Raw genomic sequence first — 9,033 nt, 5'->3', positions numbered from 1 at the left:
ACAAAAAAAAAATCTTAAAATAAGCAACCAGATATGGAAACTTTCCATTGTCACAAGAACACTTCATCTTGCCTTTGTAGAGTCACAGCCTCCTTCCTCCTTCTGTTCCCTGCTCCCATCCACCTATCCACTCCTTAACCCATAGCAACCCTTCATCTGCTCTCCATTTCTATAATTTGTCATTTCTAAAATGTTAGGAAAGTAGAATCATAAAGGATAGACATCTCTGCGGTTTTTTTTTTTTTTTTTTTTTTTTTTTTTTTTTTTTTTTTTTTTTACTGAGCATTATTTCCTGGGGAATCGGCCAGGTGGTTGGATTCACAGCAATGGTTGTCCCTTTTTATTGCTGAGTAGTATTCCATGGTATGTAGCACAGTTTGTTTAACCATTCACTTGTTGAAGGACATCTTGGTTGGTCTCAGTGTTTGGCTGTTGAAGAAAAAAGGCACGATGAACATTCATTTAGAGTTTTGTATGAACATAATTTTTCTGGGATAAATGCCCAGAAGTAAAATTGCTGGCAATAGCAGGTTTGATTTTATGATACTATCAAAGTAGCTGTCCCATTTCCATTCCCACCAGCAGTGTATGAATGGTCCAGTTTTCTCATCTCTCGACCAGCATGTGATGGAGTCACTGTCCTTTTGAAAGTCTTTCTCATAGATATGCAGCAAGATCTCATTGCGGTTTTAATTTGCATTCCCTGGATGGCCAATTATATCAAATATCTTTTATGCTTATACATAATCTATACATTTTCTTTGTGAAATGTCTCTTCAAATCTTATACCCTCTTCCTGATTGGATTTTCTTTTTATTGTTGAATTTTGAATGTTCTTTATATATTTTATTTTGTAGCCTGTCTTCTCAAACTCTTAACAGAATCTTTCACAAAGCAAAGGGTTTTTAACTTTTATGTATCCTAACTTACCATGAAAGTAATTTTCAAGCATATATTGGGATATTTCCAAAGCTCTTCAGAGGAGCTGAACTGCGTCAGTTTCTAAGCCTGTGGTTTTTAACAAACACTTTTGTCTCTTGATTTTCCACGTTTCAAAGGGAGTATTTTCAAAGAGAGAAGAGAATTTCTTGTTTCCCCTTTGGATAGACTGTGTTCTTCCCCAAGTTCCGGCTGTTGCTGTTGTGGTTGGTTTTCCCCAGTCTTTCTATGTACACTTCAATTGATGACGCCTCCACCTCCCCCCTCCACCTTTTAAAGCAGATGTAAACAGCAACGGAGATGGCAGATGGTAATGTAAATCTATACCTTGGAGAGTTCTAAATAACAGCGCATATGTGCAGTGCTGAAGTCATAGACCCTTGGCCTGCAGCACTCCCAGTGTTAGTGCAAGGAGCCATTGTGTCCAGAACATGATTTGTGGGCCCCAAAGCCCTCTGGTATATGGCTGAATCAGCTTCTGGTTTCCATCCTGATGGATGCCTAATGGTAATTAGCTTTCAATGAATGTATTTTCATTTTATTCACAAATATCTTTATGAATGAGAATGATTATACTGATGAATGTTTCTCCATAATTTGTCAATAACCTATGAAATGTACACTTGGAGGATTTGCCTTTCAAAATCAATCCAGGGAAGTTTCTGTGTTGATGGCCAATAGGGCTCCAGCTTGAGAGAGAGAGAGAGAGAGAGAGAGAGAGAGAGGTATGTGGGGGTATGGTGAGAGAAAGAGCATATAATTTTTGCCACATGGTACAGTCTGGCTTTATCCTAGAGATCTTGTTAGAGCCCTTTGGTTGTCTATCAGCTTTTTATAGAGGAAGATTAGTAACCTTAGATTGATATCTTCTGGTCAATAAGTACCTATGTCTTTGTTTTGGGTAGCTTTAAATATGTTTTAGCTCTTGATAATAGGAAATTACTTAAATTAATCCATAAGAAAATCTCAGATTTACTATCATTTGACTGAAATAAAAGTATAGAGCACATTTAATCTTTCTTATATTATCAAATTACACTGTCATTACTTAATATATGCTAAACTGATCTTCTGTATATAACGAGAATTGAAAATGAATCTTGATGTGAATGGAAGGGGAGAGGGAGCAGGAGAGGGGAGGGTTGCGGGTGGGAGGGAAGTTATGGGGGGCGGGAAGCCATTGTAATCCATAAGCTGTACTTTGGAAATTTATATTCATTAAATAAAAGCTAAAAAAATTACATTGTCAAATACTTAAAAAGTACCTAGTAATTAGGTAAATAGTTGTCTTTTCCTCTTTTATTTTAACTGAAATTTTCACTAAGATAATTATAGATTCACATGTAGTTGTTAAGAAATAACACAGATCCCTTGCATGTTGTTCTTGGTTTATCACAATGGTGACACTTTAAAATAAACTAAACTATATGTTAGAACATCTCATCTAGGACATTGGTACAACCCACCTCCCTTATTCAGATTCCTTGTTGTGTATGTGTGGTTGTGTGTGTGTATGTATTAAGTTCTACATTTTGTCAGCTGTGTATGTCCATGTATCTACCACCACAATTAAGGTGGTGAATGATTTCCACTCTCGAGGTTTTCCAACCTTAACCAACAATTAAGGACCGTTTCCAGCCTTACAAAGATTCCCCCTGTTGTTCTTCGATAGCCATGACTCCTCCTTCCAGACTCCCATTTTCCATGGTAGTTGCTGGCATCCACTTATCTGTCTTCAGTTGCTATAATTTTTGTCATTTCAAGAATGTTATATAAGTGACATCATATAGTGTGTAACTGTTGATATTGGCTTTTTCACTCAGTATTGATTCACTGAGATTATTATGTATATTTTAATTCACTCTTTTATTTCTGAGAAATAGTCCATGTAAGGATATATCATGGTTTGTCTGACTACTCACCTGTTGTCTGACTATTCACCTATTGAATGGCATTTGGGCTAATTCTACTTCCACCTTTTGGAAATAAAGGTATTAGGAATATTTGTGCACTTGCTTTTTATGATGTAAGATTTATTTTCTCTGGGATAAATGCCCAAGAGTGCAACTGCTGGCTGAAATGTTAATTACATGTTTAATCTTACATGAAACTATTAAATTCTTTTCCAGAGTGACTGTATTATTTTTCATTCCCACCCACAGTATTTGAGTGGCTCGGTCTCTCTACATCCTCACCAGCATTTGGCATTGTTGCCATTTTTCCTTCTAACCATTCTGATAAGTGTGCAGTTATATGGGTTCTTCATTTGTGTGTCTTTGATGGCTAATGATGTTGACCAGATTTTGTGTACTTATTTGTCTTCTCTGTATCCTCTTTAACAAAATGCTTCTTTGTGTCATTGGCCTATAATATATTGCCATCTTAGGGCCTGCGCCATGGCTCACTTGGTTAAGCCTCCGCCTGTGGTACCAGCATCCCATATGGGCACCGGGTTCTATTCCTGGTTACTCCTCTTCCAGTCCAGCTCTCTGCTCTGGCCCAGGAGGGCAGTGGAAGATGGCCCAGGTGCTTGCCTGGCTCCTGGCTTCAGATCAGCGCAGCGCCGGCTGTAGCGGCCATTTGGGGGGTGAACCAACGGAAGACCTTTCTCTCTGTCTCTCTCTATAACTCTACCTGTCAAATAAATAAATAAATAAAAATTTTTAAAAAATAATATATTGCCATCTTGTCTGCAGCAGACAAATAGGTTCATTATTATTGAAGGTTGACTTGGTGTTATTCCTGCTGTTAGGAGTTAACATGAATAGAACGTGAAGCCCATCTTTTAAGAGCACATAATTTGATTGGCATAAGGGGAGAGAGACACAGAAAACTTATGATAAGGTGTATTGAGTGCTGTAGCAGAAATGTGAGCCCAACCTGTGAGAGCACAGAACAGGAACTAAGGACCTGTTTCTGAGGCAGCAAATTGGAGGGGGTGATAAAAGGGAAAAATGGCTTGAAATGAAAGGCAGGAAAAAATAATTTAGTCTTAAGATAATAGCACATCCATCTATACACCCAACAATGCAACAGATCTGCAAGGAAATATGCATGGGCAGTATGTGAGACATTGCAGACTCAGTGGTGAATAAAACAATGCCACTGCAGGCTCAAAGCCCTTTGCACGGAATGTGGTGGGGGAGACAGCCAAGGATAGCTGAACCCTAAAGGTTGGAAGAACACAGCAGCTCTGTGTATCACCTGAAAAAAGAAGAAAAGTTGCCAGTCTTCCTGTGTGGACAGTGCCATACGTTTCATGATAAACCGGAAATGAACTTGTGATGTTTTTTCTGATCCTTTGTCCTGAATGATGGTGTCTGTCCAGGAGTATGGGTGAATCACCTGTAAATGGCTCGAACGGGAGCCTATTTCCTGATGTCAGTTGACTGGCCCGGGCATCTCTGAGGATGTGTCACTAACCTGCCATTGGCATTTTCTTTTCTTTGAAGGAGAGCTTTTATTATTTTTTACATAAAGAAAACACAACTGAGTACATTTAACACAATTTAGTGGTGACTTCCTTGGCCTTTGCCTTTCCTTGCTTGGCAAAGTGAGCCACCGATTTTGGATCCAGGACATTGCATTGCTAGAAACAGCAGATCTTGTCATATCTGTCATTATACTGACCCCGATGGTTTCCGTCAAGATCACCTACATCAAGGCAGTGGTGGCACGTGTCTTCCTGTGGACCAGGAGCCCAGACCTGGCTTCCTCTTGATGACACAGGAGAGGATCCCCATCTTATGACACAGGACAGGTAGAAAGATGATCAGCTGGATGGGATCCACGTCAGGTGCAGTCACCCACAGCTGAGCCTTCCTGTCCACTGAGTTGCTACAGTACTGACCCTGCTCAGAGGACAGGGGATCTCTTAGTGGGGACATGCGTTTCACCAGCAGCTTTCCTCTTGGCCTAGGCCAACATTCCCTGTTTCGTTTTTTCTTTTTTCTTTTTTTTTTACATGCAGAGTTAGAGAGAGAGACAGAGACAGAGTGAAAGGTCTTCCTTCCATTGGTTCACCCCGCAATGGCCACTACGGCTGGCGTGCTGCGCCAATCCAAAGCTAGGTGCCAGGTGCTTCCTCCTGGTCTCCCATGTGGGTGCAAGGCCCAAGCACTTGGGCCATCCTCTGCTGCCCTCCCGGGCCACAGCAGAGAGCTGGACTGGAAGAGGAGCAACCGGGACAGAACCCGAGTGCCGGCGCCACAGGCATTGGATTAGCCTAGTGAGCCACAGTGCCAGCCTACAGTCCTTGTTTCTTTCCTTGCTTTGTCTCTGGTCTGCACTTGAGGGCCAGCTGAGGCCATGCAGTAACTGTTTGGGTTAACAAGGCCTGGGTGAACTGGTTAATCATAGGAGGCACTTTCAGCTGCTTATACAGAATAGGTCTTTGCTGTTTCAGTGGGATGTTGTGGGATGATTTGACAAAGCAGGTGCAGTCCTTTCTAATGGCAAAGTTCTTAGGCCCTTTCTCAAACAGAAGATTTCTACCTTTCTGGCCTCCTGATTTTCATGACAGCAGGGGTCATGGTCATCTTCCCCTCGGCCTTCTTTCCTTGTGTCATCTTGGGTGGCTGGAGGAGAGAGACGTTGGGGCCCTCTGATACTTAACTGGCATCCAATCTGCAGTGTGTCTGTTTCCACATGCAGACCCCACTTCTCTGCCTTGGTTTTTCTTATTTCCTGCAACTGATTAAATTGCAAGGCTTGCCCAACAAGGTGCATTTCTATCTACTCTCCAGATCTTATTCTATGTTGACCTGTCTCACTCTGGAAATCCAGAGCCATGAGGTCCTGAGGACCATTCTGACCAAAGGGCCACAGTCACTCAGACCTGGCTATGTTTTAATGAAGTTCCCACTCCAATCTCCTAACTATATTCTGGTTAATTAGCATTATAGTAGCATGTTCTTACTTGATAAGTGTAAAACCTGATTTTCAGAGACCTGTGTCATTTGCCAATGCTACGTAGCTAGTAAGAGCAAGGGAGTGGCTTGAATCCAGATATCCCCTCTTGAGAATCAGGGCTCATTCCCTACTCCTAGTGAGTATGACACCTTTCCCAGCTGTCTGCCTTGGTGGTCTTCCATACTTCTGTACTTCTGTTCTCCCACATCAACTAAATGGACAGATCGGACCTGTCATTGGCTAGCTCATGAAAATGAAGTTGATTTTATTCTTTTGAGTACCATGTTCTCAAAGCTGGACATCTGGCTACTGTATAAAACAGTGATCACTACTCAGCAGAACAACAAGGGAGCCATGTGGCTTATATGCAGTGACTAATTCAAAGCTTTGCTTGAATATTAATTCTACCATGGCTTCTCTGACACATGATTAAATAAGTGTACTACAGACGAGAAACATGCTGAAAAGATGCTGACTAATGGAGCTCCAAGTGACAAGGAGGGGCATGCGGACACTCTCTGGACACTGCTTCCCTCTCACACCCTGTGAGCATGAATAGGTCCACTGAGAATGAACTCATTGCTCTCTTCCTTTGCTTGCTTCCTTGCAGCTAACCTACTACAATTTTCCTAATCTGTGAAATTGCCTGGATCCTGAAAAATCTCTGTGACAGAGGCAGCACAATAAAGGAAGTGAGCCTAATCCCCAGTGTGTCGCTAAAGCCTGTCACACATTACTGCAAGCATTCATATAAGGCCGCCCCGTTGTGGGAAACCAGCGAGGGAATTGATGTCAGCTACCAGATGGTAATACCGGCAGACACAATGCACTGTTTATTGGGACTCCTGAACACAGAGGGAGCAGGCACATGTATTTTCCCAAAGGGCACATAGAATTTTAAGGTAAGCGCAATGTGGTTTAAAGCTTCTGTTACTAGGAGAGTATTTAGATACGAGGGGTTTGAACTGTGCTACCAAAATATTAATAAGTAAGTTCATTAACTCTCTAGGAACATAAGGAAAAGTGTTGACTATGGTTTTTATGATGAGGGAAAAATCTCTTAAAGTTTTAGGACTTTGCCTCTTTGGTTTCAAGTGCATGAAAAATGCTGCACAATTTAGGAACATGTGAAAGCAAATTTTAAACCCAGCATGTATTTAAAATAGAAGCTATAACTTCTTCACTTGATTTCGAGAAAATTACATGCCTTGTATCACTCCATTCCTAAGGCGCAGTGGGGAACTCTCACACCTTTTGCCAGCAAGGTCAGCTACTCCATTTCTGGCAAAGATCCCTACTCATGGCAAGGATCTCTCTTTGACTTTCTCTTCCCATCTATCCATCACACCCTGGCCCAGTAGTGATGGCTCCACAGAGCCTACATACCAGCAGCCCAGGGGTACACTCTGGTCGGAGGGGAGGCTAAAAGATCGGCCTCCAACTGTGTAAGCACTTGACTTTTGCTAGATTGGATCTTCATCGGGGTTTGGACTGGTGGTGCACACTAAGCCAGTCATGTCTTATCTCTGCCAGTGCTTCCACAGGAAGTTCTCGTGTATCCCTACCGCAATCCAGAAAGCTGCAATAAGCCAAATGCCTTCGAGGGCTGGGGTTTGGTTTTTTGTTTTGTTTTGTTTTCTTTTCTTTTCTCACTTTTTTAAGCATCTACAACAAGAATCAAGGTTCAGGCAATCTGATTCTGTTGCTCCTCCGCTCACGGAGGAGCGGCACCGGACCGGACGCTGTTATTCCCTTTCAGTCGGTTCTTTCTACAGTAAAGCAAGCACAAGTAAAGAGAAGAACGAAATAACGAGCTTCCCAGCGAACTCTCCAACCGACTCTCCAACCAAACTGCCCCCAAACTCTCCACCAGCCCGGAGACAGTAGTTGTCCCAGAAGGTGCAGTTGAGTCCCCTTTTGTAGTCCTCTTCCACCAATCCGTGCTCCGCTGTCCGCGTGCTGAGCACTCCGCTTTCTTCCAATCAGAGGTTGGGTCAGCTCCTGCAGCTCGTTAGTCAAATTGATGAAGCAGCCGAAGCCGCTGTGTAAAATGTGTTTACCCCCTCTCAGCGCCATGTTGTGGGATCCGGGCCCTGCTTCCCACAGATTCCATCTTGCCTCTCCCATCTGGTCATCTACTACTTCCTAAACTATTTTTTCTTTGTTCTCCATATGCATTCTTGTCTTATAATACAGTGAGAGAGAAAGCACAAAATTTGAAGTCAGAGAACTGAGTTTAAAACCTATTTCCTGGGGCCAGTGCTGTGGCGTAGCCGGTAAAGCGCCACCTGCAGTGCTGGCATCCCATATGGGCGCCAGTTCAAGTCCTGGCTGCTCCACTTCTGCTTCAGCTCTCTGCTATGGCCTGGGAAAGCAGTACAAGGTGGCCCAAGTCCTTGGGCCCCTGTACCCACATGGGAGATCCGGAGGAAGCTCCTGGCTCCTGGCTTCAGATCAGTGCAACTCCGGCCACTGCAGCCAACTGGGGAGTGAACCAATGGATAGAAGACCTCTCTTTCTCTGCCTCTCCTTCTCTCTGTGTGTAACTCTGACTTTCAAATAAATAAATAAATCTCTCTTAAACAAACAAAAAACCTATCTCCTCTCTTTGGACTCGTTTCCCACCTGTAAAATGGGGCTAATGATGCCTGTCTTCAAGAGTTGCAATGTACATTAAATGAGATCACATCAGTGAAGTATCTGATATGGTGCTTGGCTCAAAGGCACCTAAAGAATATTTAGCTCTTCACATTCTGTTGCCCCATCTTTCATTCTTACATTCCTATTAATGATGAAGTCAAGTTTAATTTTGTCAAATAAGAATCTGTAAGATCAACGGAGACACAAATCTGTATTGATATAGTCAGCAGAATTTTGAAAATCATATATGAGAATATCTGGTAAGAAGTTATAACTACAATGATTCAAAGTGCCTTCATTAAAATTAAAGGTAGAAAGAGATATCTGCTACTAGTTAACATGTAGAAAGCTGCAAGATTTTTTTTTTTTGACAGGCAGAGTGGACAGAGAGAGAGAGAGAGAGAGAGAGAGAAAGGTCTTCTTTTTCTGTTGGTTCACCCCCCAATGGCCTCTGGGGCCGGTGCGCTGCAGCCAGCACACCACGCTGATCTGAAGCCAGGAGCCAGGTGCTTCCTCCTGATTTCTCATGCATGTGCAGGGCCC

General features: G+C 42.6%; 1 pseudogene; it reads right to left on the bottom strand.

Annotated features, from left to right (window-relative positions):
- Positions 1–4,438: 4,438 nt before the first annotated feature.
- LOC138845887 (large ribosomal subunit protein eL8 pseudogene) lies at positions 4,439–5,507 on the bottom strand (annotated as a pseudogene).
- Between the last annotated feature and the right edge of the window lie 3,526 nt (positions 5,508–9,033).

Source organism: Oryctolagus cuniculus, chromosome 16, assembly GCF_964237555.1.
Source record: "Oryctolagus cuniculus chromosome 16, mOryCun1.1, whole genome shotgun sequence".
NCBI classification, from domain to species: Eukaryota; Metazoa; Chordata; class Mammalia; order Lagomorpha; family Leporidae; genus Oryctolagus; species Oryctolagus cuniculus.
This window is presented reverse-complemented; position numbering and strand designations above follow the sequence as displayed.